Source organism: Cajanus cajan, chromosome 1, assembly GCF_000230855.2.
Source record: "Cajanus cajan strain Asha chromosome 1, NIPB_CcT2T_4, whole genome shotgun sequence".
Classification (NCBI taxonomy): Eukaryota; Viridiplantae; Streptophyta; class Magnoliopsida; order Fabales; family Fabaceae; genus Cajanus; species Cajanus cajan.
This window is the reverse complement of record NC_138517.1, coordinates 66,088,804-66,101,788: the sequence shown is the minus strand read 5'-3', so window position 1 is coordinate 66,101,788 and position 12,985 is coordinate 66,088,804.

The window sequence follows — 12,985 nt, the reverse complement described above, 5'->3', positions numbered from 1 at the left end:
CAAAGGAGAACTATAAAATTGAAAGAAAAAAAAGAATTGGCTGGACTTTTGGACCTTAAAAACCATGACCTAGTCAAGTATCAAAAGGAACAAAATAAACAAAAAAATAAAAAAGAATCAAAGACAAAAGGAAAAAGGGAACCTTTGCTAGACTTGTGGAGTTTTGGACCAAATTTTTCATACCTTGGCACTTGGAGTTATTCTTGGACTTTTGGACAATGCTTATTGACCTTATGAGACATTTAATCAAACACCTTAAGTGCATCACTTTCTTTTAAGCCTACTTGTTGAATTTTATTCTAGTGCCATTCTAGGACTTATTCTTTTGTGTGCTTGCCTTTCTTAATGTGCTTTAATTTTAGTTTTGTGTCATCTTTCTACTCGTAAGTTTGTCTCATCAATTCAATTTGAGTTTAGCCTTTTCTTAATTGTGCCTTTTTAGTTTTTCTTCCTTGGCCTCTTGTACTCTTGGGTTTTGGTTTCTTCTTGACCTAGGTGAGGAAAGCTTCTAAACACCACACACTTTCTTGGTGGATTGAGTGGAGGGGCTGTCCGATTTGAGTTCAAGGAGCTTTGGAGGATCACACCAAATCAAAGAGTGCAAACACCATTGAAAGGCTAACCTTGGGTGTTCATTGTGAAGGGGTGGAGAATTGAAGACTTGAAATTGTTTCTTTTTCCAATTTTTTTCCTTTTGTTCAATTTTTGGCCTCTTGTGTTTTGGCCTTTGTTTTCATTCATCTTGGTTTTTAATTGGCCATTTTTAAACCTCTTCATTTTAGGGTAACTGGAAGTAGTGCTTGTGGGAGTGGCTTGAATATCAGCAAGGTCACTTCAAGCTCCCACCCTAGGGAATCCGGCTAGCACATAATCTTTGCATAAATTATAGCTTTGGTAGTATAATTGCTTAGGTTTTCTTTATCCTATTTGGTCATTTTAGAAGGCTACAAGTTTGCCTACTAGGGGGCCGTGCACAAACACACTTAACTCTTGTGCAAAAAAATTGTTTTGTAAGAAATGTATAAGAGGGCTTAGTGATTTTTACTTGACAAGGCTTGATTTTTAAGTGATTCCTTGTAGTCCACCTCCCTTGATAGTCCAATTTGTACACTTAGGCCTTTTTACACCAATCTTGCACCCTTAAAACTTTTTGTGAAAACTTTTTCATCACTCACTCTTTGTGAAAACCTTTTGAACTCTATTTTTGAAAACCTTTTCTTAATCAAAGATGAGTGATCATTCTAGTGTACATGGTCATAATTCATATAGTAGTAGACCTAGTGTTAGAGATGAGCTTAGAGAGTTAAAAGAGTATTTGAGAAAAAAAAGGAGGAAATATATAAAAAGAGAGGAAGAGTTGAGAAAAAGAGAAAAAGAAAATACAAAGAATAATGAAGAAATAAGACAATTACTTGCAAAATTAGTTTAAGGGAGAGAAACTAGTAGATCCAAACCTAGGATTGTTTCAACTAGGTCTCAAATTGGCAAAGCGGTTAGAATCCCTAAGAGTGTGCACTAGGGAGAAAATACAAAAAGAGAGGAAGAACTTAGACGAAAGGAAAAAGAAAAGAAAATACAAATAAAGAAAGAAAACAAGAAGAAAAGTATAGAGAGAGTTGAAGAGTGGTTAGAAAAAGAAAAACAAACAATACTCTTAGAGAAGAGTAAAGAGGGTAATATTTCTTCCAAAGGGCTTATGCTTAAAGAATGTCACTTTACCATTGAAAATGATTTGAAAAAGACTATCTTTATTCATCAAGACCTTAACACTTTCTCTCATGTTACCACTAGTCATGAAGTAGAGATTCAAAAACAAATATTTTCTAAAGAAAAAGAATCTCAACTTTAAGAATTAGTGAAAAAGAATGGGACTTCACTTAGTCCCACTTCTTGTGCTATTTCCTTCATGGTGCCCAAGGAAGATAAGCCTTCTTTCTTTAAGACTCTTTCTACTTTAGTTCTCTTCATAAAGCACCCAACATTTGGTTTGTATGGTTTGTTGAATACATATCATGGTGTTGTATCTTCTATTTTTGATCTTGAAGTAGGTTCAAACTTATTTGAACCTAACTTGGTTACTTCCCTACAAGAAAAAATTAGATTATATGAGTTTTCTAGACTCCTCTTAACAGCTTTTTCTCATATGTATCTAACAAATAATGCAATACAAAGTTTTTTAGGTAATTTTTTAGTTAAGTTTTCTTTATTTTCCAATACATACCTAGGTCACTACATTGGGTACCTCCAACAAGATATTTTAGTTCTTAGGACTAATGCATTAGTGTGCTATAGTTTTAGTCTTTTTACCATTTTAGGTTTTAGTTATACAGCTAGACTTCACGATAGGGAGGATTCTATCCTTAGCATTAGAGAGTATAGTCCTTTTAGTTTAGACAATCATTCTTAGGATACACTTTTCATTTCTATCATATACTATTGCCTTTAATGCTTATTTTTATGTTTTTGTTGGTCATGATGCCCACCATGAAGAACCTATTGATTTGAGTTCAAATCCTTTTCTAGAGGGAGGGAATGATGGAATAACACTAAGGCCAAGAAGACTAAGAGGTGATATATTGAAGGAGGCAAGAGGAATTTGTTAGTGTTGAAAAACCATAGGAGGAGTGAGCCTACTTTTGGGCCTTAGCTCCTAGGTTTTTATTAGCATAACATTTATTTTATTCCTATTTTGCCCTTGTCTTTAATTTCCTATTTTACCCTTGTATTTTGGGTATCTTAGACATAAGATTTATTTTACTTGTATTTCCCATGTTACCCTTGTATTTTGGGGTGCCTTAGTCATATGATTTATTTTTACTTGTGTTTCCCATTTTACCCTTGTATTATGGGGTGCCTTAGATTATAGGATTTTATTCTATAGCTAGGGTATTTTATTAGGGTTAGGAAAAAGGCCTAGTCGCATATTTTTGGTAGCATTGGATTTGTTTTTGGACTTGGTAAGGCGTAGGCCCAAGTGGAGGGCACCTAGGATGCATGGTCTTATCATGCACCTACATGTAGCTTAACCAAACCCAAAGATTCCATCCTTGGCCACCAAGTAGCATCTAGGGTTAATTTAGGTTTGATTCGAAGTGCATTTGTCTTGCATTTTTCAGCCAAGGCACTCTTAAATGTAACCCTAATGGTTCCTTCCTTCTATAAATACCCTAGACTTTGCAACTTGTAAGCACTTTGAAAATTATAATATTGAGTGAGCTTTTTGTGCCTTAATATTTTCCTTAGTCCCATTGGCTATTTTCGGCCACCACCCTACCATCTCCACTTTGAGAAAAAAAACCTAGAAGTGGCCTTCATCACCATGAAGTGAGCCATTCCTAGAGTACCCTCCTCAAGCCTTTCATCAAACACCTTCTACCCAACCTCCAATTCTTCCATTCCATCATCATCCTCCCTAAAACCATGCGTCACTTTTGAAGAACTTGGTCCAAGGAGTAAAGGTGTCCTTCCTTGATCATCACCTCACATCAGTGCAAGCAAGGATGCCATCAAATCTTCTTCCATACCCCACTGATATGACCAATCCTATTGCCTACGCTTCAACCCTTCACCCTCCCAAGTTACAACTCTCGTTATTTGATGGTTTTGAGCCATTGGACTGGATTTTTCAGGCTGAACAAATTATTTTGTTTTATCAAGTTCCTTGGGAATAGCGAGTTCCTATGGTGGCCTTTCATATGAAGGGCGAAGCCTTGAGTTGGTTCAAATGGATGTAATCATTGAATTAATTGGGGGATTGGACGTGTTTTAGTTGAGCACTAGAGTTACGATTTGGACCTTCTACGTATGAAAACCATTAGGGTACTTTGTTCAAACTCAAACAATCTGGTTCTGTGGATGAATACCAAGCTTGTTTTGAAAAATTGTGTAACAAAATTGTTGGATTATCTTATGAAAATTTGTTGAATAGTTTTTTTTTTGGCTTAAGTCCCGCCATTGAACGTGAGCTCAAGATCCTCAAACCTGGAACTTTGACGCAAGCTATTGGCATGGCTAAATTGGTAGAGGAGAAATTATCCGATACTAAGCCTAAATTCTTTCGTCTAACCCTCGCCACTTCCACTACCTCTTAGCCTACCCAATCGTCCAACTCTATTAAGTTACCCACACCACCAGATCCTACCCACCTTACCTCCACAAATTCACCTAAACTTTCCATAAAAAAATTATCCACGCAACAAATGCAGGAACGTCGAGCCTTGGGGCTTTGTTATAATTGTGATGAGAAATTCATGTCAGGCCATCGATGTACCATTCCCAAATTCTTACTTTTATTATGTGACGAGGAACCTGAGGTTTTTCCATTTGTTATTGACACTCCAGCTGCAGATTTGGCCTCTAATGGCACCATGGGCTCACATTTTCATTTATCAACATTCGCCCTAACTGGTCAACCATCTACCCAGACTTTAAAATTTCAAGAAACTATTTATGGGAAACATGTTACTATCTTGGTTGACACAGGCAGTTCACACAATATCATCCAACCTCGCACGATCTAGTATCTTAATCTTAATCTAGTTCTTACACGACTCTTTAAGGTCATGGTTGGAAATGGTGATTATCTTTCATGCACTACAGTTTGTCAAGACGTTCTAATTTAGTTTCAAACACATTCTTTTGAGGTTCCATTATTTGTGCTATCGATTGAGGGTGCTGACGTGGTTCTCGAATTAGCTTGGTTACAAAAGTTGGGTCCTGTGCAGGCCGATTTCTCAATTCATACTTTTATGTTTTATCATCAAGGGGAATGGGTGACAATTGCTGGTGACTCCCAATTACCTACCCAAGCAACATTTCAGCAATTCTGTCAACTGCTCCAACAGGTTACCACTACCCCACCCTCTCCTACCTTAAACTTACCCACCCAACCTCTCCAACCTGAGCTGACTCAATTATTACAGGATTATGATCAAGTTTTCCAAACACCTACTAGACTTCCATCCTCCCGTCCTCACGATCACCACATCCATTTACATCCTAATTCCAACCCCATCAATGTTAAGCCTTATTGATGGACTCCTTCCACCAAGGAGATGATCAAAACGTTAAATGGTGAAGAGGATCTCCTTTCTAAGGCCAAGATGGTGACCTTAGAGGGTGGACGTTCCTTCAAAGGTGAGGCTAAATGATGGTGGGCGTGAAAGGTGGAGTCTTGGGCGAAGAGGAGAAAGATTGGGAGGATGGTGTTTTTGGGTGTTCTAGTTGGCTCTCTTCACCAAGTGGAGATGAAGGCCACTAAAGGGAACCCTAAATTCACTCTAGGGAGGAGATAGGAGAGGTAGGCCATGTAGACCTAGTGACAAAGGAGAGGATTTGAGGCAAAATTGCTCACTCAAATTCATATATTCCAAAGTGTGTACAAGGTGCTAGGCTAAGGGTACTTATAGGAGTGAGAAAACATCTAGGGTTGCATTTAGGGTTGCATGGCCGTGTAATACAACCCAAATGCAAGCCAAATGCAACCTAAATGAACTCTAGATGATGTGTGGGTTCCTTCCTACCAAAAGACCAAAATACCCTTTGACCTAAAAATGAAAAAAAATGGACTTTGTCACAAGTCAAGGTTTAAGCCCTAAAATAAATCCTAGACTAATTTTCCCCATAATACAAAGGCTAAATGAAAATACATAATAAATTCCTATTATCTAAAGTACCCCAAAATAAAAGGGTAAAAAAAGGAAATAAAGCAATAAAATCCTATACTACTCAAAATGGGCCTAGGAGATGGATCAATACTCCACACTCATGATGGGTATGGCTCTCGGCATGGTATCTCCTTCATCTTCCTCCATTCTCCTAGCCATGGACCTAGTAATGGGTCCAACATGAAGTTCCAAGGGTGGCCCTTGTAGACCCCTAAAATTGTCCGGGTCGGAAATAAAGCTCAAAGACTCTCAAAGACCGAAGGAAAGTCAACCGGAAGGACTCCTGGAAGACCCTAGGATGATTCTTTGTAGGTCTAGAAGTCTTAGAGTAGCTTAGAATAAGGGTGTGCGAGGATTGGAGCTCAATACACCCTCCCAGAGGTTCAGTACGGCCGTACTGAGCCATTTGAACTGCAATACGGCCGTAGTGAACTCAATACGGCCGTACTGAAGTTTTTGAACTTCAGTACGGCCGTACCAAATTCAATACGGCCGTACTGTAGTTCAAAATGGCTCAGTACGGGCCGTACCAAATTCAATACGGCCGTACTATAGTTCAAAAAACCAGTACGGGCCGTATTGACCTCCTAGGCCGTATTGCGCCTCAATCCTATAAATAGGACGTCATTGGCACGTCCTCCCACACTTTTGACAGACGTTTGGACCCTCTTGCTGAGGATTCTTGGGTTTTTGAGCTATTCTCTGCCCTAGGAACCTCTCTGAGAGCCAACCCGACTAAGTTCTTGAGTCATGAGCCTTGAAGCTTGAGACTCGAACAAGTCGAAGGGAAATCTCTTTGATTTCCATAGTTAATATTTGTTCTAGGGAAAGGAGCGAGCGAGCGTGTAGTGGGAAGGAGCGCCAAAAAGCCTCCTAACTTCTTTTTGAATATATAAAAGCACGCTTCAAAGGTTTCTTTCCAAGTCTTTTCTTTTACCGCTTTCATTTATCGCTTTTTGATTGTTGCATTGCACGCTTTCAACATGTAGATAGTTTACTTATAATCGTTCTAATAAATAGGGGTAGTTTAGTAATTTTACGCTATTATTCATGAAATAATCCGTCATAGGGAACCCGAAAGGGGCGTTGTGGGGTGCTAACACCTTCCCCGCACGTAATCGACTCCCTTACCCAACTCTGGTTGTAATGGCCAAGTTGATTTGTGAAAATCAATTGCCTTATATCTTTTTCCAATTTTTTGAGTAAAACATTGGTGGCGACTCCAAGAACCCCTTCTTTTTACGAAAACCACTAATCCATGGAGGGTCCCGCTTGGGATTAACATGGATTGGTGAGAGTCATTTAAACAAAATTGTTAGCTCGATGAGGTCTCAGTTTGAGAATAAGTCGTTCTAACAATCCATCATTTTTCAAACTTAAAAAGAGTCCGACCATCGTCGCGAATGCCAAGGTCCGTTTCGGCGGGTGGCGACAGATGGCGACTCCACTGGGGAAGCCTCGAGAGTCAGTCCCATTTAGTGATGGATTATTTCTAAAATAATAGTTTAAAATTACTTCGTTACCCCTCGCTTGTATGATAACATGTTTTACCTAGTTGGCTTTAATAACTGTTGGATGTTTAAATTTCCGCAATCGTTTGAAATATAAACTGCACACGAACCTTTGCACACAACAGTTCCCTCTATACCCGGGGGCATGAGTGGAAAGCCATAGGGAGTGGATGTTAGTACGGCCGGTTGTCGAATGGGTCTATAGGTGCCCGTAGACCGTTGTCGGAAAACATCACTCAAGGTGAAAACCATGAACTCGAGTCCGACAGTGCGTTGGAGCTTTCCATCGACTTACGACGAGAGGAATTGGGTCCCTATAATGGGGGCACCTTGGGGGCCTTGGACCGGTGAGAACAGTTAGAACCTCCTTGAATATGCACTTTTCTGCAGGATACCCCTACCTCGTGATTCGCTCGTGACTGTTCGTGGATGAGTGAATTGTTTGTGCATTGTTTATGTGACATTGTTTGAGCATACATTGCATTCTTTAAACATACAACATTCCCTTTTAAAATAAGAATAAATAGGAATAAGAATCTTCCATTACATGGTGTTAACATCTACCTTCATCACATTCATATAGGTAGTTTCCCTTTTCACCCAAAAAAATACAAAAAACAAAATACCCAAAAAAAATTATTTATCCAAACCAAGCAATATCATGCATCATCTTAGGAACATCTTGAAAACATGATAATGCTTAGTTGAATAAACACAATGCATGCATATTCAACGCCATCATCTCATATCATGCATTCTTATCGAAGATCATGGAGGGATCTAGGGGAGTGCATTGCATACATCTCTCCTAGTAATTCATTAATAACATTAATAAAAAGAAAGGATTAATCGATGCGTATGTTCAGAATGGATCGCACGCCGTTTGTTATTAAGTGTAAGCCAACAACCGCGCCAAGCGAACGCACATCAACTCCGTTGTTGGTAATCAAGACGAATAAAGGGGAAGGTCCGACACCGTTAAGAATCACTGCTCCAAGACCTTTTCCCTACGAATCGAATAAGGTTGCGCCATGGATATACGACATCCATTCTTCTGCCGACAGCGATATCTCTAACATCGCTGGACTTGGGGGCATGACTAGGAGTGGCAGGATCTACACTCCCGAAGATCTTAATGATAAAGCTCCCAAGAATAAAGGAAAAAAAAAGAAAAAGAAAAAAACCGAGGAAAATAAAGAATCCGAGGAGGAGACCGACGAGCTGTTAAAATATATCTGACAGAGCGAGTACTCCATCGTGGATCAACTTCATAGGACGCCAGCAAAGATTACTCTGTTGTCGTTGATCCTAAGCTCCGAACCGCATCGACAAGCTCTGTTGAAAGTCTTGAACGAGGCATACGTGTCGCACACTATCTCCCAAGACAAGTTTGAGGGGATTGTTAGTCACATCACGGCTAATGATCACCTCACTTTCACCGATGAAGAAATCCCCGCTGAGGGACCGAACCACAACAAGCCCTTGCACATCTCTGTAAAGTGCAAGGAATATTACATCGCTAAAGTCTTGGTGGATAATGGATCTTCCTTGAATGTGATGCCAAAAAGAACGTTCGATCAAGTGGCAATCAAGGGAATCCAAATGCGCCCGAGCAACATGATCGTCCGAGCTTTCGACGGTTCTAAAAGAGAAGTGGTGGGAGAAATTAATCTTCCAATCCAAATTGGACCCACCATCTTTGATGTCGAATTTCAAGTGATGGACATTACTCCCGCGTACAGCTGTCTCCTCGGCCGACCTTGGATTCATGATGCGAAAGCTGTTCCCTCTACGCTCCACCAGAAAGTCAAATTCATAGTGGGTGACAAGCTGGTGACCGTACAAGCTGAAGATGACATACTCATCAGCAAGCCATCTGCCATACCTTACGTGGATGCAGCAGAGGAAGCTCTAGAGACCGCCTTCCAAGCATTGGAGATCGCCAATGTCGAAACGTTTCCCCGAGAAATGAAGAAGGTAGCCTACATGCTCACCAAGAACGGATACTTGCCTGGACAAGGACTTGGCAAGGATTCCCAAGGAATTCCCGAGCTACCCATTATTAAGGATAATCCGGGGAAACAAGGGTTAGGATACAACCCTAATAAAGATTAAAGGACGAAGAGGAACCAAGATCCTTCTCGACGTTCTTTAAGCCAAATCTTTAGGAAGGCCGGTTCACAAGCGTCAAGGCCGGTCGTCGTCATCAAGTGCTCTTCTCCTTCCGATAGGGATGTATAGACCTGATGACTGTTAGAGATTACTCCTCGGGGACAGCCCGACCCCCGAGCCTCGATAGGGCACATGTTTCCGCTATAATTATAATAAAATCGTTCTTTATTATTTCTTATTGCTTCTTTTCTTGCTTGCAATAAATTTCTAGACCACATTATTTTAACCCTGTTTGAATAAGCATGAATGAGGTTAAAATTGTCTTAATAACAGTAAACCCACATCATCTTTATGTGGAAGTGTGTATGACAACTTGGAGCACCTTTCCTTGGCCTCGACAAGTGCCATCATGGATAAAAAAGAAATCCTTTAAAAACAAAAATCATAAAAACAAAAAAAAGCTCGGCAGGAAACCCAAAAAGGGGGGCTGCACAAAAATAAGAGCAAAGAACCTGCTAGGAATCCCACAAAAGGGTGACCTAGGCAAAAGTTAGGGTTGCAAAAACGAACAAAAACAAAGGTCCGCTGAGATGCCACAAAGGGGTGTTTTAGGCAAAAATGAGGACAATCAAAAAAGCAAAAGAAATCCATGATGGTACCATGAGCTGAATTCAAAAAGAAAGGTTCAAGGGAAGCTATCTAAGTTGTCAAATCACAACGTCAATAACAAGACTTCCTTAACTTCATAAGTGTTTAATCAAACAAGCCTAAACACATAAGCCTACCTTGGCCAGCCATTCTTACAAAAACCATTTTCGAAAAAATAATCCCCTCTAAAACACAAACTTCTGAACAAAAAATATCTTTCCCTTCTTTTCTCTTGTCCCAAACGATTTTAGAGTAATCTAGCGGAAACATGGAGATATAGTGGTCAATAGGAGGGTTGATACATCTTCTAAAGGAAGGGAAGGATCACTGGGTTGATGACACCAATCTCAATATAACACGCATCATTCCTCGGTTACAGAAATCGGCAGCGCACAGCCCGTCTAGAGGAATGGCAAAAATCCAAACAGAGAAACGCATCGGTTAATTCTTTTGAAAAATAAATCAAATAGAATTAGGTGCATCATACCGCATACATGCATACAGATGATAGGTGTACTGGAAGATCACTTATTCTCTGTTTATTGAAAAAACAAACAAAAAAACAAAAAAACAAAAAAAACAAAAAACATATAAACTTCAGAAAAAACAAAGCGCCCGTACCATGTTCAGTACACCCGTACTAAAATTAGGGTTATGAACAAATTTTCAACTCAAATACGGGCGTACTGAAATGAATACGGCAGCATTGGCCATAACGTCCACACCAATACGAGCGTATTGAATTCAATACGGCCCGTATTGGCCCATTCTTTTGTACATCAACAACATCTTCATTCCTCTGCATACTTTATCTGTTAGTGTGTTTGAGATTCCCCCGTACAGAAAAAGCCGAAAATCGACAAAAGAGGCAAAAAAAAAAAAAAAAAAAAATTCAGAAAATCCAACAAATTGTACAGAATAACTGAGCCTGGAGAGGCTTGCCGAAATAATACTCTCCAGAGACATCTCAGCTTGCACTCTTGGGCCGAATTCCCAGTGAAAGCTATCAGAGAAAGATCAGCAAGATTCCCCAATGGAAGCATGATCATCCAAACAAAATATCAGAGTCAAAGGACTTAGACTTCCTCAGTGGAAGATAGCTTTCCAACTCGAGCGACGAGTGAAGCTAAGCCTGAAGAGGCTTTCTAAATAATACTCTGGGATGTAGACCCCTAAAATTGTTCGGGTCGGAAATAAGACTCGAAGACTCTCGAAGATCAAAGGAAAGTCAGCCAAAGGGACTCTTAGAAGACCGTGGGATGACAATCTGTAGGTTTAGAGGTCTTAGAGTAGCAAAAAATAAGAAAGTGGAGGGAATGAAGCCCAATACGGCCTCCCAAAAGTTCAGTACGGCCGTATTGAACATTTTAAACTACAATACGGCCGCACTGAACTCAATACGGCCGTATTGAAGTTTCTGAACTTCAATACGGCTGCACTGAACTCAATACGGCTGCACTGAACTTCAATACGGCTGCACTGAACTCAATACGGCCGCATTGAGGTTTTTTGAACTTCAATACGGCCGTACTGAATTCAATACGGCCGTATTGTAGTTCAAAACTTCAATACGGACCGTATTGACCCCCAGAGGCCGTATTGCGCCTCATCCCTATAAATATGACGTCAATTGGACGTCATTCTACACTTTTTCACTGAGTTTTAACCCTCTTCTTGAGTATTCTGGGTTTTTTTGAGCAGTGCTCTGCCTAGAAATCACTCGGAGAGTTGATCCGACAAAGTTCTCGAGTTCTGAGCTTTTTGCTTGAGTCTCGAACTGAGTCGAAGGGAAATCCTCCGGATTTCCATAGTTAAAATTTTCTAGGAGGGAGCGAGCGGGCTTGTAGAGCGAGGGAACACCAAAAAGCTTCCCAGTTTTACTTGAATATAAAAGCACGCTTCAAAGGTTTCTTCTTAAGACCTTCCTTTTACTGCTTTCTGTGTGTATATTTAACTGTCATCATGTAGATAGTTAAGTTATAATTGTTTAGAATAAATAGGGGTAATTTAGTAATTTTGCACTATTATTTTTAGAAATAATCTGTCATAGGGAACCCGAAAGGGGCGCTGTGGGGTGCTAACACCTTCCCCACGCGTAACCGACTCCCTTACCCGACTCTGGTTGTCATGGCCGAAGTCGATTTTTGAATCGATTGCCTTAAACTTCTTTTTCCAATGTTTTGAGTAAAACATTGGTGGCGACTCCATGAACCCTTCCTTTTTATGAAAACCGCTAATCCATGGAGGGTCCCGCTTGGGATTAACATGGATTGGTGAGCCTCTTAATAAAATTGCTCGTTTGACAAGGTCTCAGTTTGAGAATAAGTCATTCTAGCAATCCATATTTTTAAACAAATAAAAGAGTCCAACCATCCTTCGCGAATGCCGAAAGCCCGTTTCGGGCCGGTGGCGACAGATGGCGACTCTGCTGGGGAAGCCTCGAGAGTCAGTCCCATTTAGTGACAGATTATTTTTAACAAATAATAGTTAAAATTACTTCATTACCCCTTGTTTGTATGATAACATGCTTTATTTATTTGGCTTTAATAACTGTTGTTTGTTTAATTTTCCGCAATTGTTTGAAATAAAAACTGCACACAAACCTTTGCACACAACAGTTCCCTCTATACCCGGGGGCATGAGTGGTAAGCCATGTCGCCACCGGCCCAAACGGGCCTCAGCGGTCGCGAAGACGGTCGAGCTCGCTTTTATTTTAGTTTTGAAAATGTATTGGATTATTAGAATGACTTGTTCTCAAACTGAGACCTTGTCGATCTTATCCAATTTATTTATTAAATGTCTCACCAATCCATGTTAATCCCAAGCGGGACCCTCCATGGATTAGTGGTTTTCGTAGTAAAAGGGTTCGTGGAGTCGCCACCAATGTTTTACTCAAAACATTGGAAAAAGGGATAAGGCAATCGATTCAAAAATCGACTTCGGCCATTACAACCAGAGTCGGGTAAGGGAGTCGGTTACGCGTGGGGAAGGTGTTAGCACCCCACAGCGCCCCTTTCGGGTTCCCTATGACAGATTATTTCTAAAATA